Raw genomic sequence first — 20,113 nt, forward strand, 5'->3', positions numbered from 1 at the left:
CATGTGTCCATTGTCCCCATCCAATCCTGTCATAGTATTATTACTAATGACTGATGTTAGGGACAGCTAATCATGCACTTAATGTTAGATTTTAGACATATGAGCTTGTCCAATCAATCCTTATTCTAGCATAACCTAAGGGAAAGTTCTGAAATTTTCGATCATGTTTACTAAAGCTATTGAAATGTACAGTTTTGTGACTTCTGTGCATGAGATAGTCATTTACTTCATTTCAATCAACAAGTTGTAGGTCCCGTTAGCTTTAAAAGTGTTAACTATTCAAATTCTATAATGTAAGATTTTTTGTTGTATCTGAAGTTAGTATTCAGCCAAAATGAATGACCACATAACTGAAATTCATTTGAAGCAAACATTCAGACGGAACAAAATTTCTCCTGTGCACATCTCTACTCAGCATCCCCAGAACCCATTACATTCACTGTTCTACCCACATTATCCATCACATCATAGGACCCGCATCCATTTCAAAACCTCTGACCACTTATCAACCCTAAGCCCGAAAACCTTCCATCCAGCATGAACACCATCACAAATATAACCTTCCCACTAAATACTCTCCTGCTGTTTTAAAGGGCACAACACTCAAGAACTCATAATTCACATTCATTATACATGCTGCCTGCTTTTTAAATAATTAACCTTTGAAATTTAAAGGGATATGAAACCCCAAAATGTTATTTTGGGATTCAGATAGAGCATGCAATTTTTAACAACTTCTATTATCAATTTTTCTTTATTCACTTAGTATCTTTTGTTGAAAAGCAGGGATGTACATGTCTGGAGATCTATATGGCAGCAGTTTTGCAAGAATGTTTTTTCATTTGCAAGAGCCATAGATGGCAGCACTATTTCTTACCATGTAGTACTCCAGACACCTAGGCATCTATTTAACAAAGAATACCATGAGAACAAAGCAATAATGATAATAAAATTTATTTTTAAAATAGTTTGCTCTGATTGAATCACAAAATATTTTTTGGGGGTTTCATATACTTTTAAGTTTTTTTCACTGCACCCACTTAAAGAGACTAGATGGGATCCTACAGGTTTCAGAACACTGAAACTGCAACATCCTACACAGTAAATGTTGATCAGTACTGGAGTTCTTTAATATTTGTCCCCAACTAAACACAGCATAAGAGATAATATAATCAATAAAGAAATATGTTAATGTACTTCTCTGAGACAATGAAAACACACATGTTGCTAACAAGATTACAGTTTAAATACTTTAAAAAAACATTTAAGCCTACATAGTGTACAAAATGGAATTGCTCAAACTGTATGGTAGCTCCCAAGTAATAACAACATTGGGAGAAGGGGGCCCCAGGTATTTGAGCGGTGGTTGGATATTCCTGGTAGTTATGATGGGATATTTTGGGTTGTTAGTGTTAAATATAATGGTGGTTACAGTTAAGGTTAACTTACAGTGGAGAGGAGAAGGTTATGGGTTAGATCAATTATTAGCTTATTATCAGGATAGTGATGCTAGTGTGTCATAGAGGTTCCCATGGTAACTAGTAACCATCACTATTAATTTGGGGTTTTGTACAAGTTTCTCTGCTCAGATTCTGAACAGCTTAAGTAAGATAGTTTGTGATCCACAACTGGTAGTAACAGCTCTACTGCAATGCTGTATAACTGTTTTAAACCCCTAATTCTAGTCAGAGAGATTAGTCATCCAATACCAATACTAATTAGTTACCTGGAAGTAGTGGATCTAGTGTGATACAGTCTTAAAAATGTAGCAGCTATGAACAAAGCAGAGAGACAACCTTGTGTAGTTGCTTGTGCAGCCATGCCCCCTTGTCTGGCTCAACCAATAGTGCAAGAGCAGGTCTTGTCAATCATCCTGATTGGATCTATCAGGTTGATTACACTCTGACACCTCAAAGCTGTGTCCTCAGCTTCATAAATGTGCCCCTTCACACTTTTCTAATTGTCTGGAGTTGAATGCATGTGGCCTACTGGCATGAAAAAACTCTGATACTTTTTAGAAAGCATTTTTGTAAATAAAAGCATTTTTTTTAACAAAATGGTTTTAAGTGGGGGGGCGGAGCCGAGCCGTGCTGGTACATGGCTGCTTTTTGCTAAAGCTCCGGTGCTGTTATTGCTCAAAGAGAAGGAGATATCCTTATGGGGACCCTAAATTACACTCCGGTGTTCTTCTAACCCTCATGTCACAGCAGGGAGCATCCTAAACCTCTCATTTGTCCCTTCCATACCTACTCCTTCCCCAAGCTGTGGAAAAGGCTTCACCCGTCACAGACACCCGGTCGCCATCTTGGCACAGGCCTCTCGCGGCACCCACTGCCCGGCATCCCCTGAGTGAGCACTCGGGACCCCATACGGCTGCAGACCAACTCCAGCTCGCTTCCTTGGGTCTCCGGTCCTTGTTGCTGCGAGAACAGAGGAGGCGCACCTACCGATGCTAACAAACATCTGCTGCTGATCGGGCCCAGCCGCATCCGCGCACTGTTCGCGCGGCCCAAGAGACCAGGGGACGCGACCAACGTGATCAGAGTCCCTGACAAGACTAAACTGCTACCGGATCATTCTGCAGGCTTCGGGGTAAGGGTATCTTCCACACAAAGGCTACACAGTTGGAGAGGACCCGGGTGGGAGCAGCCTTAGAACCTGAATAGGACACATAAAAGGGCAACCTCTATAACTATCAGCCCTCTTCCACACTTCACGGGTACTTTTAACCACAATAGGGGATAAACTCACAAGATCTGGGACACCCCTTTGTCATCTTAAAACTGCTACCACTTTCACTCACAAACACCAGGACTTGGGCCTTCTTACACAGACAGCCTTCCCATCTGCTACCTCGTGGCTTCTGATATACATAGTGAGTAAGATCTACATAGCTTTACTCACAGATCCCTAATAGCTCAGCTCCAGGGGGCTACTGAAATCAAGGATAAATCAGTTTTTATCACCTCCTCTAGAAGTGGTGTATAATACCAGTGACTCTGAAACTACCACACTTTTTGGCCCAGGATGTCTCAGCGCAAGGGCCCCAAATCAGATAAAATTAACAAGCCTGTTACTAACACCGTCAGTGTCAGCTTTTTTTCAGCCATCAGACCCAGGCCACACTGAGTCCTCTTTATCACAGGATCAATCCAGCACAGAGATGCAGTCAGATCTTACTCCTATGCAATATAAATCCCTACTCACTTTACCCTCACAAATAGCAGATCTCCCATCCAAATCTGACTTTGAATCACTGAAATCTTTTATAAAAGGCGAAATGAGGGATTTAAAGAAAGACTTAAATGATATGAGCTCTAGGCTTGATTACATAGAAGAAGGCCAAGAGGCGCTCAATTCCATGGTCAGTTCTAACACACAACAACTCTCAATACAAGATTCCATGGTACAGGCCCTACAAGAGAAACTTGAGGATCTTGATAATCGGGGGAGACGGAATAACCTCAGAATCAGAGGCATACCTGAAGAAGTTTCTCCAGAGCAACTAAAATCTTATGCGGCTGAGCTATTTCATTTCTTGAATCCCAGATTACCCCCCTTACAACCTGATGAGATTGAGCGGATTCATAGGGCGCTAAGACCACAATCCAAACCTCCTGCTCCACCCAGGGACGTGATAATGAGATTTCTCAGATTTACTACCAAAGATGACATCTGGCAATCAGCGAGAACCAGGCGCTCCATTTCCTATAAAGGTCATACTTTACAAATTTTTCAAGATCTCTGCCCACAAACTATCCAGAGAAGGAGAGAGGTCAGATTTCTTACTAAGGCCCTGCAAGATCACAACATCAAATACCGCTGGGGATACCCATTCAGCTTGATAATCTCCCATAATGGCTCTCAAATCATATACAAATCTTTCCAGGACTTAGACACTGTATCCAAGAAACTGAACATCACCATTGAGCCTCCAGACGAAGATGTCCTTGCGACCACCTCAAGACAACCAGACAGAGGGGGGGACAACCCCAAGGAACAGCGCCCTCAATGGAATAAAGTCAACTCTAAGAGAAGAAAAACCGACCCTGCACCCACCGGTTCTCCCGACCTGCGAAACCCCCCACAGCCGTGATCCTCTGCAATAAATATTAGACTCATATCACTAGCTAATGCTCTAGGGAGATCATGCTAAAACACAAGCTCAGGCTCCTATTTAATTGTTTCTGGACTATCTCTGGCCCTGGGTAATAGGGTAAGATTTCAATTCTTGTTTTTAAAGTTTTGGTCAGGGTAGTGTATGGTTCTTTTTTTTTTCTTCTTTTTTCTTTTTCCACAGATTTCTGGACTTTCCCCATGACTACTGGGTGGTCTATAACTTGTTATGCCTTTTGATGAATGTATTTTGTACACTTAATGTTTATGCCATTTTTCAGATGTGCCGAGACCATGCCCAGGCTGACCTAAACCTACTATCCCAATAACCAACCCTTCCTGTCCTCAATTCTCCCTCCCCCAAACCTCCCTCTCCTACCCTTTCACCTCTCCCTTTGGCTCCCTCCCTTCTAACACGGGTCCACACCTGGTACTCCAACTTTAGATCTAAATTGCTTATTAGAGCTTTATGTAACACCAGTCACCCCCCGATTATGGTGTATAGTTCTAATTGTACACTTTTAGTTGGTTTAGCTAAGAATTTATGTTTGTACTTTATTTTGATGTTATTACATGCCATGTTTGTAACCTCTCATGCTCTCTACAAGATACCTTTCAAGTTTGCCTTAGATTGCCTGTTAAAAATGTGCTTGTCATGCGTAATCTTTCATATCCCCAAACGTACCACTATAGATGGATAGGTCAAGCTACAGAGTCCTATCTCACAATGTCAAGGGACTCAACATACCGCAAAAGAGAACCATAGCCTTAAGGGATTATAAGAGACTTAGGTGTGACATTGTAATGTTGCAAGAGACCCACTTCAAAAGAGGTCGAGAACCTCGTGCCTCATTCCAGAAATTTGGTAATGCATACTTTTCCTCTGACAGCTCAAAACGTAATGGGGTGTGTATTATGATTAAAAAGAATTTTCCTTTTCAGGTCACGTCAATAGAAAAAGACAAAATGGGTAGATACTTAATCATCTCAGGACTTTTGCATAGGAAACTTATAACCCTAGTTAATATCTATGCCCCTAGCCTAGATGTCACCAGTTTCTTCCACCAGTTAGGCAACAAACTCTTAGAGTCAACTAGGGGTAGCTTGGTATTTGGAGGAGACTTTAACATTGCCCTAGACCCCACCATAGACTGCTCCTCTGGCAAGTCTGCTATTCCCTCCAAAACTTTAAAATTAATTAAGTCCAAATTGCACGCCCTGGCCATGCATGATATATGGCGAATCCACCACCCGCATGACAAAGATTTCACTTTTTACTCCCACCCACACCAAAGTTACTCTAGGATTGATTACATACTAACAGATGTTACCAGCCTAATTCATGCACATCACTCTGATATACATCCCATAACGTGGTCCGACCATGCTATGGTCAGTTGTACATTTAATCTCCCCACAGATACCAATAATCCCCGGACTTGGAGACTTGATGAGTCTCTTTTAAACGACCCATTGGCTAAGATTAACTTAACTAAGTCTATTGAAGAGTACTTCAGAACAAACACCACCCCAGATATTTGCCAACAGCATATCTGGAATGCCCATAAGTGTGTCCTCAGGGGCGAATTGATCGCTCTAAAGGCGGCTAAGACGAAACAACCACAACTCTACCTAACCTCCTTACTCACGGACTTAGACAAACTTCAGGAAATACATAAATTGTTCCCTAAAGACCGTTCCCTCCAGGACAGTTTAGAGCACAAACAGCAACAGCTCAATTGCTACCTTGGAAAGGAGGCTAAACGTAGCGCCTTATTTTTGAAAAAAACTTACTATGAAGGTGCCAACAAACAGGGTAAGCTGTTGGCAAGGCAGCTCAGACGGAAAGCTCTCAGTAGATACATTTTACATATCAAAGACGAAAAGGGACAAGACCGATACACATCTAACGACATAGCAGACAGCTTTAAACAATACTACAGCTCACTCTACAAACTGTCCTCAGAATCACCTCCTCTGGCGAATTCCACTATTCTAAACTATCTATCTCAACTAAACTTACCCCAAATTAGTGAAGAACAAAAGGCCGACTTAGACGCTCCCATTTCCACTGACGAAATTAAACTAGCCATAAAATCATTGAAACCAGGTAAATCCCCAGGCCCAGACGGATTTGGTAACACTTATTACACATCCTTTAGAGACGTGCTAACACCACACCTCCTGGCTTATTTTCATAGCATAGATCAGGACAAACCCTTCCCTCCGTCGGCCTTACAGGCCAACATCGCTCTGATACCAAAACCAAATAAACCTGTTATGTCCATCCCTAACTATAGACCGATTTCCCTCTTAAATACGGATATCAAACTTTTTGCCAAAATCATTGCTAACAGACTTAACTTAATCTTACCCCACATTATCCACAGAGACCAGGTTGGCTTCGTACCATTCAGAGAAGCAAGAGACAACACAGTGCGTAATATGCACTTGTTGTGGCATGCTAAGACTAATCTTACTCCCTCACTTTGGATTTCCACAGACGCAGAGAAGGCCTTCGACAGAGTCGGATGGCCTTTTCTTGCTGCAACATTGAGGGCTTTCGGTCTTGGGGAGAAGACACTACATAGAATATTCGCGTTATACAACAAACCGAGCGCTAGGATAGCCCTTAACGGAATTCTATCTTCCCCGTTCCAGATAACAAACGGCACTAGGCAGGGCTGCCCCCTTTCCCCCTTACTTTTCACATGCCTTATTGAGACTTTGGCGACCAAAATTAGGTCTAATAAAAACATACGAGGTCTGACTGTAGGAGACGAAGAATACAAGATGTCACTCTTCGCAGATGACGTCATGTTTTCCTTAACTACCCCATCCGAGTCAATTCCACATCTACTTGTGGAGCTGGAGGCATTCCGAGTTCTTTCCAACTACAAAATTAATCATGACAAATCCGAAATGCTGGGAGTGGCTATTAGCTCCTCACTGGCAAACTTGATCTCTAAAATATGCCCATTCAAATGGAACAAAGATTCCCTTAAATACCTGGGGATTCATTTAGCAGATAATTTTGATTTAATGTTCAAGCTGAATTACTCAGCTATAAAAACTGCTTTAGTTCGGGACCTTTCATCCTGGACAAGGAACCGTTTATCCTGGTTAGGAAGGATAAACACAATCAAAATGAATGCCTTTCCCAGACTGCTATATATTATGCAGACCCTCCCCATCCAACTCCCTAACACATACATACCACAGATGCAGCAACTGTTTAGTTCATTCATCTGGAATAGGCGACCCCCCAGAATAAACAAACTCGTGATGTCCCGCTCCACAACTCAGGGGGGCCTGGGGGTCCCCGATATTGACTCGTACCATAGATCAATATTCCTCCAGAGGATTCTTGACTGGAGGATTCACGGGAGTCACAAGAGATGGGTTTCACTAGAAGAAAAACTTAACCCAGATTTTAATCTTCCCTCTTTGTGTTGGAACCCAGGCTTCCAAACCTCACTCAAACTAATTAAAAACCCGATCACACGAGAAACCCTGAAAGTATGGGATTCCACTAATAAGTCAAACCCATATATTTCCTCCTGCCCAGGCCCCTTAACATCATTGCTCCACAATGACGAGTTCACCCTCCCTCCCCTACCGAGCGACGCAGGAACACTCAACAAGAGTCATGACATCCCTCTGTGGTCCTTGACTAACAACGAACAGATAAAGACTCAAGAGCTATTACTAGACTCCGGTCAGAGCTGGGCCAAAAACTGGTTTTCATACAGAAGGGTGCACCACTATCTCACAACTCACCCACAGCGTTTGAACTTGTTGCGACCACTTACCAACATTGAAAAACTATACACATCTTCCCCTCCGATTAGGCACTGCCTTTCCCACATTTACAATATCGTCACCCAACTGCCCCCAGGTAACTTACCTCACTCCATAGAAATGTGGGAGAGGGAACTAGGAGTTATCATTACACCCCAGACAGCAACTAACATCTTTCATAATATTAAATCTGCCTCCATGTCAGCCTCCATTAAGGAAATTAACTACAAGATATTACATGGCTGGTACCTGACCCCCAGGAGAATCCACAAACTCTTTCCAAAGTCCAATAACCGTTGTTGGAGGTGTGGCCACCATGGTAGCGGAATGAGTCATGTGTGGTGGTGGTGCTCCCAGGTCCACTGGCTATGGCGTTCAGTGATCTCAGAGATAGAACAAATTTTTCAATTTACCCTCCCTCTGGACCCCCTGGTCTGGTTGTTAAACAAATCTATTAAACTGCCCCACCCCCACTTTACTCCCCTGTTAAAAATTATGAGAAACAGCTTAAAGGTTTTAATTGCACTAAACTGGAGATCTCCCGATGTCCTTTCAGTGGCCACTTGGCGCAATAAGGTCTCAGACCTGATAGAACTGGAAGAATATGGTTCCTTTTTAACGGGCAAGAGGGATCAATTTATAGAACTCCAAATTACTTGGGAAAATTATATTAAATCCAATACCCTAAATCAGGCCATCTGACAACGCTACGAGCTCTCTTGATTCAAAGCCCTGACAGACATTATCCATGTTTGAGTGCAATTTATGAAAGATGTCCCCAGGTAGACACGATCACACCACAGGCTGAGCATTGAGATGGTATTACTACTGTTAGCATAGGCATATTAGGTTTTCCTTAGTTCAGTAAAAGTTTAAAACAAGATTCCAAGATGCACTATTCGCAAATTGTATTTTTTTTTTCTTTTCATGTATGATTGATTATGTGATTATTTTCATTGTAATTTTCATGTTTTGTTGATCTAACTGTATCACGGTCTCTTAATAAAAACATGTTGAAAAAAAAAGAAAAAAAAAAAAAAAATGGTTTTAAGTGAATTTTAATTTAACTTCAAATGCATATTTATATCCCATTATTCATTCAGACTGTATCACAATCTTATATATGTATCATTGTGGTTTAAAGTGATTTATTGGGAAAATATGCAATGTTTCATTTTCTATTATCACTTAGGATTGAATTTAAAAAATAAAAAAATCCTGTGGTATTTTACGGAAAATACAAAGATTAAAGGGATTTAACATGTATCTTTGCTGTAGCTTCTTTAAACTAGAGCAAACATAATGCATAGCAAATAAATCAAGGTAAATCTAGGTTGGAAAATATTTTTATTATTTGACAAATTCTTAGAATTCTGCACTTTGTTCAGGGTTAGTCATCTCAATCAGTTAAAACCACTACTGTTCGCTTTTCCTTAGAAACAAACAAAATAACAAGAAAATAGTTTTCCTTTTAGATGTACATATTATATAACTTTTTTATGTTAGGGATCTCTTCCAAGATAAATAACAAATAAATAGTCCTGTGCCATGAATGCAAAGTAAGGTCATTTAGAAGCTGTTTACATAAACTGCATAAGAGCAACAAACAAATATGCTTAAAGGGACATAATAGAAATTAAACTTGCATGATTCAGTTAGAGCATTTCATTTTAAGACACACTTTTATTACATTTGCATTGTTCTTATATTATTATTTGTTGAAAAAAATATGTACATATGCACAGCAGGAGCAATGCGCTGCTGGGAGCTAGTTGGAGATTGGGAGGCTACATACATTTACCTTTTTTCATTGGCTCACCAGACTTGTTCAGGTACCTCCCAGTAGTGAATTGTTGCTCTGGAGCCACCTTTATGTGTGTAATACATTTGCATGGGTTAAAAAAAGTAGTTATATGAAAGTGCTCTAACATATTGGAGCATCCCCCCCCCCCCCCACGTTTAGCTCCCTTTAAACTTGAATAAAACATTAGGCTTGGGGGCATATCTATCAATGTGCGAACGGACATGATACAAAGTAGCGTATCATGTCCGCCGCACATCGATAAATGCCGACAGAATATGCTTTCGGCATTTATCATTGCACCAGCAGTTCTTGTGAACTGCTGGTGCAATGCCGCCCCCTGCAGGTTGGTGTCAATCAACCCGATCGTATTCTATCAGGTTGATTTCTGTCCGCCTCCTCAGAGCAGGAGGACAAGTTATGGAGCAGCGGTCTTTACAGAGCTTGATAAATATGCCCCTAGATCTCAAATGAGCAGCACATTGTATGTACAGCGTCACTACAAAGTGACGATTCTATTGCTAGATTTAAAAAAAACAAAACTGTCTGGTTCTTAAAGGGATACTGAACCCAAATTTTTTCTTTCATGATTCAGATAGCACATGCAATTTTAAGCAACTTTCTAATTTACTTCTGTTATCAATTTTTCTTCGTTCTCTTGATATCTTTATTTGAAAAAGAAGGCATCTAAGCTAAGGAGCCAGCAAATTTGTGGTTCAGAACCATGGACAGCATTTGTTTATTGGTGCTGTCCAATCAGCAAGGACAACCCAGGTTGTTCACCAAAAATAGGCCGGCATCTAAACTTAAATTCTTGCTTTTCAAATAAACATACCAAGAGAATGAAGAAAATTTGATAATAGGAGTACATTAGAAAGTTGCTTAAAATTGCATGCTCTATCTGAATCACAAAAGAAAAAATTTGGGTACAGTGTCCCTTTAAACAATAGTGATAGCTATTACGTCCTGTAGAAACTGCTAAAATATATTGGTGATGGTATTCTATGCTTGTTACTTCTCTGGGTCTTTTTGCAAACTTGTTTTGCTCTTTAAATGTTGTAAACCTCCTATGCCAGTTGCAAGGCAGCCCAGATATCATTATGGGCACTCATAAATAAATGACCCTGCCCACTGAGGTAACCAGTTTAGCATTAAGAAAATCATAGTCTTGACCCAGATCCACAGCATAGAACCCTAAACTTACCCCCCCCCCCCCCCCACATTGCAAATTTCATGAACTCTGTACTGGTTCTATACTACTATTTACTCAAATTGTATTGTGTCCTACTGACCTAGCCTAGAATTACTAAGTGATCCTCATCATAGATTACCCCCAAACACCCAAATGTTCCCCTTAAACCCCTCTACCCCCAGTGAACTGTTTGGTCCACCCAACATATTTGCATAATACCATAGGGGCCTTCTATACACCATTCCCTCCCATGGACATTTTTTAAAATCCTAAAATATCCACAACATGATCATCACCCATAAGCGGTACAAAAATCGTAAAAACCCTGATATGATGTCTTTCTGCAAACCTCCACTAGTCCCATTTCAACATCTTTAATTGTAGTCCCTATTTGTAAATCTGATCATAAACCACCCTAAAACGTATTATCTCTCACAAACATCTAATCTCACAATCCTAGCACAACAGATCTCTGTTCTATTCCTTACTGTTATCTGTGTCCCCTTAATTAAATTCTGATTGGTTAATTAGAGTTACGTGGCATGTACTTGCTATGAAAAAAATTAGCCATCTCTGTCTCTCCTGATTGGCTGGGTTTCTTGCTGCCCTTTTATGATATTTCACAAATCCAAGGAAAGAGGCCCTCAAGATCATGAAGAAATTAAAACTAGATTCTAGGAGACCTGTTATTGATAGCAACAGTTGTATAACAGTGTTGCAAAAACATAATTTATGTAAGAACTTACCTGATAAATTAATTTCTTTCATATTGGCAAGAGTCCATGAGCTAGTGATGTATGGGATATACAATCCTACCAGGAGGGGCAAAGTTTCCCAAACCTCAAAATGCCTATAAATACACCCCTCACCACACCCACAATTCAGTTTAACGAATAGCCAAGCAGTAGGGTGATAAAGAATGGAGTTGAAAGCATCAACAAAGAAATTTGGAAATAATTGTGCTTTATACAAAAAATCATAACCACCATAAAAAGGGGTGGGCCTCATGGACTCTTGCCAATATGAAAGAAATGAATTTATCAGGTAAGTTCTTACATAAATTATGTTTTCTTTCATGTAATTGGCAAGAGTCCATGAGCTAGTGAAGTATGGGATAGCAATACCCAAGATGTGGAACTCCATGCAAGAGTCACTAGAGAGGGAGGGATAAAAATAAAAACAGCCATTTTTCCGCTGAAAAAATTAATCCACAACCCAAAAAAATAAGTTTATTCTCATAAATGAAAGAAAAAAACTTAAATCAAAAGCAGAAGAATCAAACTGAAACAGCTGCCTGAAGAACTTTTCTACCAAAAACTGCTTCTGAAGAAGCAAATACATCAAAACGATAGAATTTAGTAAATGTATGCAAAGAGGACCAAGTTGCCGCTTTGCAAATCTGATCAACTGAAGCTTCATTCTTAAGGGCCCACGAAGTGGAGACTGATGTAGTAGAATGAGCTTTAATTCTCTGAGGCGGGGCCTGACCCGACTCCAAATAAGCTTGATGAATCAAAAGTTTTAACCAAGAAGCCAAGGAAATAGCAGAAGCCTTCTGACCTTTCCTAGGACCAGAAAATAAAACAAATAGACTGGAAGTCTTCCTGAAATCTTTAGTAGATTCCACATAATATTTCAAAGCTCTTACCACATCCAAAGAATGTAAGGATCTTTCCAAAGAATTCTTAGGAGTACGACACAAGGAAGGGACAACAATTTCTCTACTAATGTTGTTAGAATTCACAACCTTAGGTAAAAATTGAAAAGAAGTCTGCAAAACTGCCTTATCCTGATGAAAAATCAGAAAAGGAGACTCACAAGAAAGAGCAGATAGCTCAGAAACTCTTCTAGCAGAAGAGATAGCCAAAAGGAACAACACTTTCCAAGAAAGTAGTTTAATTTCCAAAGAATGCATAGGCTCAAATGGAGGAGCCTATAAAGCCTTCAAAACCAAATTAAGACTCCAGGGAGGAGAAATTGATTTAATGACATGCTTAATACGAACTAAAGTCTGTACAAAACAGTGAATATCAGGAAATATAACAATCTTTCTGTGAAATAAAACAGAAAGAGCAGAGATTTGTCCCTTCAAGGAACTTGCAGACAAACCCTCATCTAAACCATCCTGAAGAAACTGTAAAATTCTAGGAATTCTAAAAGAATGCCAAGATAATTTATGAGAAGAACACCATGAAATGTAAGTCTTCCAAACTCTATAATAAATCTTTCTAGAGACAGATTTACGAGCTTGTAACATAGTATTAATTACTGAGTCAGATAAACCTCTATGACTTAGTACTAAGCGTTCAATTTTCATACCTTCAAATTTAATGATTTGAGATCCTGATGGAAAAACGGACCTTGAGACAGCAGGCTCGGCCTTAATGGAAGTGGCCAAGGTTGGCAACTGGACATCCGAACCAGATCCGCATACCAAAACCTGTGTGGCCATGCTGGAGCCACCAGCAACACAAACAATTGTTCCATGATGATTTTGGAGATCACTCTTGGAAGAAGAACTAGAGGCGGGAAAATGTAAGCAGGATGATAACACCAAGGAAGTTTCAGTGCATCCACTGCTTCCGCATGAACATCCCTGGACCTGGACAGGTATCTGGGAAGTTTCTTGTTTAGATGAGAGGCCATGAGATCAATCTCTGGAAGACCCCACATCTGAACAATCTGAGAAAACACATCTGGATGGAGAGACCACTCTCCTGGATGTAAAGTCTGATGGCTGAGATAATCCGCCTCCCAATTGTCTACACCTGGGATATGCACCGCAGAGATTAGACAGGAGCTGGATTCTGCCCAAGCAAGTATCCAAGATACTTCTTTCATAGCTTGGGGACTGTGAGTCCCACCCTGATGATTGACATATGCCACTGATGTGATATTGTCTGTCTGAAAACAAATGAACGGTTCTCTCTTTAACAGAGGCCAAAACTGAAGAGCTCTGAGAATTGCACGGAGTTCTAAAATATTTATTGGTAATCTCGCTTCTTGAGATTTCCAAACCTCTTGTGCTGTCAGAGATCCCCAAACAGCTCCCCAACCTGAAAGACTTGCATCTGTTGTGATCAGAGTCCAGGTTGGCCTAACAAAAGAAGCCCCTTGAACTAAATGATGGTGATCTATCCACCACGTCAGAGAGTGTCGAACATTGGGATTTAAGGATATTAATTGTAATATCTTTGTATAATCCCTGCACCATTGGTTCAGCATACAAAGCTGTAGAGGTCTCATGTGAAAACGAGCAAAGGGGATCGCGTCCGATGCTGCAGTCATGAGACCTAAAACTTCCATGCACATAGCCACTGAAGGGAATGACTGAGACTGAAGGTGCCGGCAGGCTGCAACCAATTTTAAACGTCTCTTGTCTGTTAGAGACAGAGTCATGGACACTGAATCTATCTGGAAGCCTAAAAAGGTGACCCTTGTCTGAGGAATCAAGAAACTTTTTGGTAAATTGATCCTCCAACCATGTTTCCGAAGAAACAACACTAGTTGATTCATGTGAGATTCTGCAGAACGTAAAGACTGAGCTAGTACCAAGATATCGTCCAAATAAGGAAACACTGCAATACCCTTTTCTCTGATTACAGAGAGTAGGGCACCCAGAACCTTTGAAAAGATTCTTGGAGCTGTTGCTAGGCCAAATGGAAGAGCAACAAATTGGTAATGCTTGTCTAGTAAAGAAAATCTCAGGAACTGATAATGTTCTGGATGAATCGGAATATGAAGGTATGCATCCTGCAAGTCTATTGTGAACATATAATGTCCTTGCTGAACAAAAGGCAGAATAGTCCTTATAGTCACCATCTTGAAAGTTGGTACTCTTACATAACGATTCAAATTTTTCAGATACAGAACTGGTCTGAATAAATTTTCCTTCTTTGGGACAATGAATAGATTTGAATAAAACCCCAAACCTTGTTCCTGAAAAGGAACTGGCATGAAGACTCCAGGTCTGAAACACACTTCAGGAAAGCCTGAGCTTTTACTGGATTTACTGGGATACGTGAGAGAAAAAATCTTCTCACAGGAGGTCTTACACTGAATCCTATTCAATACCCTATAGAGACAATGCTCTGAATCCATTGATTTTGGACAGAATTTATCCAAATATCCTTGAAGAACCTTAATCTGCTGAGCTGGAATGAGGGCCATACCTTCATGCAGACTTACGGACTGACTTTGGTTTCTTAAATGGCTTGGATTTATTCCAATTTGAGGAAAATAATAGAATCCATCTAAGAACCAAATAAATTATTACCTTGGAAAGAAAGAGATAGTAATCTAGATTTAGATGTTATATCAGCATTCCAAGATTTAAGCCACAAAGCTCTTCTAGCTAAAATAGCTAAAGACATGGATCTAACATCAATTTTGATAATATCAAAAATGGCATCACAAATAAAATGATTAGCATTTTGCAGTAAGTGAATAATTCTAGATATGTCAGAATACAATTCTTGTTGCGCTAAATTCTCCAACCAGAATGTTGATGCAACCGCAACATCAGCCAAAGAAATTGCAGGTCTGAGAAGATGATCTGAATATAAATAGGCTTTCCTTAGATAAGATTCAAGCTTCCTATCTAAAGGATCCTTAATGGAAGTACTATCTTCCATAGGAATAGTGGTACGTTTAGCAAGAGTAGAAATAGCCCCATCAACTTTGGGGATTTTTTCCCAAAACTCTGTAGAATTTGCTGGTAAAGGATACAATTTTTTAAACCTTGAAGAAGGAATAAAAGAAGTACCTGGCTTATTCCATTCCTTAGAAATCATATCAGAAATAGCCTTAGGAATAGGAAAAACCCCTGGAGAAACCACAGGAGGTTTAAAAACAGCATTTAAACGTTTATTAGACTGAACGTCAATAGGACTGGTTACCTCAATATCCAAAGTAATTAACACTTCTTTTAATAAAGAACGCATATACTCTATTTTAAATAAATAAGTAGATTTGTCAGTGTCAATGTCTGAGGAAGGATCTTCTGTATCAGATAGATCCTCATCAGAGGAGGATAAATTATTATGTTGTTGGTCATTTGAAATTTCATCAACTGAATGACAAGTTTTAAAAGACCTTTTACGTTTATTAGAAGGTGGAAATGCAGACAAAGCCTTCTGGATAGAATCAGAAACAAATTCTTTAAAATTCATAGGTATATCATGTACATTAGAAGTTGAAGGAACTGCAACTGGCAATGTACTATTACTGATGGACACACTATCTGCATGTAAAAGTTTATCATGACAACTATTACAAATGACATTCGGAGAAATAATTTCCACAATCTTACAACAAATGCACTTAGCTTTGGTAGAACCGATGTCAGGCAGCAAAGTTCCAGCAGATACTTCTGAGGCAGGATCAGATTGAGACATCTTGCAAAATGTAAAATAAAAAACAACATATAAAGCAAAATTATCAATTACCTTATATGACAGTTTCAGGAATGGGAAAAAAATGCAAATAGCATAGCCCTCTGATAGAGAAAAAGGCAAACATCAATGGGGTATTAAAATGATGCAACCGTGTGTAAGGCTTCGGCGTCAACTATGACACCGGAAATGACAAAGTTGCATTATAGACGTATTTTTCACGCCAAAAAAATTCTCGCGCCAAGAATGACGCAATAAAGTCTAGCATTTGGCGCACCCGCGGGCCTAATACCGCCCGCAATTTGCAAGAAGTAGTCAATTGAAAAAAAGACTAAACCCCAGGTAAGAAAAAAAATTCTTAAAAATGTTTATTTTCCCCAAATATGAAACTAACAGTCTGCAGAAGGAAATACATGAACCTGACTCATGGCAAATATAAGTATAATACATATATTTAGAACTTTATATAAGTGCCAAACCATAGCTAGGGTGCCTTAAGTAATAAAAAACATACTTACCAAAAGACACCCATCCACATATAGCAGATAGCCAAACCAGTACTGAAACAGTTATCAGTAGAGGTAATGGTAAATTGAGAGTATATCGTCGATCTGAAAAGGGAGGTAGGAGATGAATCTCTACGACCGATAACAGAGAACCTATGAAATAGACCCCCGTTAGGGAAATCATCGTATTCAATAAGTGATACTCCCTTCATGTCCCTCTGACATTCGCTGTACTCTGAGAGGAATCGGGCTTCAACAATGCTGAGAAGCGCATATCAACGTAGAAATCTTAGCACAAACTTACTTCACCAGCTCCATAGGAGGCAAAGTTTGTAAAACTGAATTGTGGGTGTGGTGAGGGGTGTATTTATAGGCATTTTGAGGTTTGGGAAACTTTGCCCCTCCTGGTAGGATTGTATATTCCATACATCACTAGCTCATGGACTCTTGCCAATTACATGAAAGAAACTACTGCTTCAATAGTGAGTTTTTATTATTCTCAATCTAATTTAAAGCTATGAACCCATAGGAGCTGTTATGACATAATGACAAATTTATCTTATAAACATCAGCATTTAGTCAACCATGTACAATATTGTAATCATATCTTCCACTTAACTGATCCAACCAATATAAATAAACTTGAAGGAATATGAAACCAAAAAAAATAATTTTTTTCATTTTTTTTTTCATGATTCAGATAGAGAATACAATTTTAAACAACATTCAAATTTACTTCTATTATCAAATGTGCTTCATTCTAGATATCCTTTGTTAAAGAAATAACAATGAACATGGGTGGCCAATCACGCAATGCATCTAAGTGAAGCCACCAATCAGCAGCTATTCAGATATGCTCTTCAACAAAGGATATCAAGAGAATAAAATGCACAAATAGAGATATCTCCCATCATAAAATATCCTTCGTGATCAGTCTTAAACCCCAGATTGCAAAATACCTGAACTTCTGCCTCAGCATACAAAACCTACACAAAAATGTAAGCATGTTTTCATGATTCCCTAGACACACTTTAGCTCAAAATGAACAAATCTGATCAATTTCTATTTCAATAAACTCTGGTATTGGGAGAAAATTTGGGACAGTGGCTGGACTTTTATCCACAACCCATAGTAACACAGAGTCCACACTACATAAGGGACTCTTGGGAATTTAAACAAAAAATATCCACAGCAAATGGAATTGCAGTTATAAATGGGTAACCATAGATAAAGCTTCACTGTATACCAGCGTACCCCACAAACTCCTAGCTTACGAGTGGTATTAAATAACATAAGGACTGGTGAGGCTAGATAGGCTGAAGAGGCTCTTTGGGGGGGCCTAAAAAAAATGATATCGCACTTGTGCTACAGTTAGCGCACCACTCATAATCTAGGCGAAAGATGGGTTATAAGCTATGTATCAGGTATTAGATACACCGACTATGATACTAGATTTATTCAATTTCTGATCAAGGCAACAGAATATTTTTTAACCCATAATTTTTTCTTGTTTGAGGGGATTTATTATTTTTTTTTAAAAAAGAGGTACAGCAATGGGGGCCAAATTTGCCCCCTCCTATGCTAATGAATTTTTTATTTGGTTTTGGAGATGGAAACCCATTCAAACAAGAAATAGTACATTATGGTAATTTCATATAACGATATGATATTGATTTGGCACGACATTAATGAACAATTATATGGCTGTAGAATATCTTAGCAAGAATTCAGTAAATCTAAATTTTACTTATGAAAAAGTGAGATAAAGATATAGCTTTTTCGGGTCTAAAATTAATTGGTGATGTTACAACAGGAAAAATATTAACTGAATTATACAGAAAACCAACAGCAGGGAATAATATCTTAAGAGCTGATTCATGCCACCCTAACCATATCAAAAAAAGCAATACCAAAAGGGCAATTCATAAGAACTAAAAGAAATAGTAGTACAGAACAACTTTATTTTTAACATGCCAATGACCTAAAGAACGTCTTATAGCTAGAGGTTACAACAAAAGAAGTCTTAACAAAATTAAACATGAAATTAATGACAAAATTAATTAATAAAAAATAGATTTCACACAAGCAACATCCAATTCAAGTCAAGTAGTTTTTTTTTTTTTTTACATATTTTAGCAATGTGTATAATAATGTATGCAGAATCATTAAAAATAATTCAGGCATACTATGTGGAGACAAAAAAAATAAATTGAGATTTGTCCAAAAAAAGTACCACCTTAGAAAACAGGTATTAATTGGTTAACAACAAAATATGGTAGCCATAAGTGTGGATCAAGACCCTGTAAGACATGTACTTACATAAAGGTTACAGAAACATTTCCACAAAATAAATTAATATCTCAATTGTGGCTCAGCCTATGTGGTGTATCTGATTACATGCAAATTTTGTTGGATGCAGTACATAGGCAGATCCACACGTATGGCCAAAGACAGAATACGGGAGCATATATTGTACTTTAATAGATCAAGTTCCCAAAAGGAGGAGACAGACTAAAATGTCTAAATAGAAAGGAGGCTTTCTAGATTTTCACTATGGATATTGTGAAACCTAAAGGTCTAAACTCCATATGGGATTTAGATTTATATGCAGAATACAAATATAATTATTACTTAAGTGTAGCCGCCAGTTGCACAGTTTTTTATCTGCAGGAGATATAAACCCTATAAGATAACCAGTCATTCTATATTACATTTTTCTATTATATACTATCAATACAATTAATATTATTTATATTATTTTTAGTCTATAGTAATTAGCTTTTGAAATATGTGTAGTAATGACCAGTCGACCATATGGGCATCTCAGTGGCATAAAAATATAAATTATGACATTTATGCTTAAGATACAAAGGGGTAGATTTATTAAGTAGTGGATGCTGCTTTCTACGCCCCAAGCCTGAAACTGAAGATTTTTTAGGTGGCGGACTGAAATCATTCCATTCCGATACGATGGGGATGATTGACACCCGCTGCTAGCAGCAGATTTGCCGCAGATGAGCAGGGGAAAGCAATGCGCAAGTATTTCACTAGAAATGCTTGTGCAATGATAAATGCAGACAGCATATGCTGTCAGCATTTAGCAAGGTCGAGTAGACATGTTTCGCTACATCGAATCATGTCCTCTCAACCTTTAATAAATCTACCCATAACACTTTATTTGATTACATTTACAACAATATTATTGAATAAATACGTCAATTGAATAAGAATTAACTAAAAAATAAAAATGAAATAATAACAAATATGGGGGCATATTTATCAAGCTCCGAATGGAGCTTGATGC

This window comes from Bombina bombina, chromosome 5 (genome assembly GCF_027579735.1).
Source record: "Bombina bombina isolate aBomBom1 chromosome 5, aBomBom1.pri, whole genome shotgun sequence".
In the NCBI taxonomy this organism is placed as follows: Eukaryota; Metazoa; Chordata; class Amphibia; order Anura; family Bombinatoridae; genus Bombina; species Bombina bombina.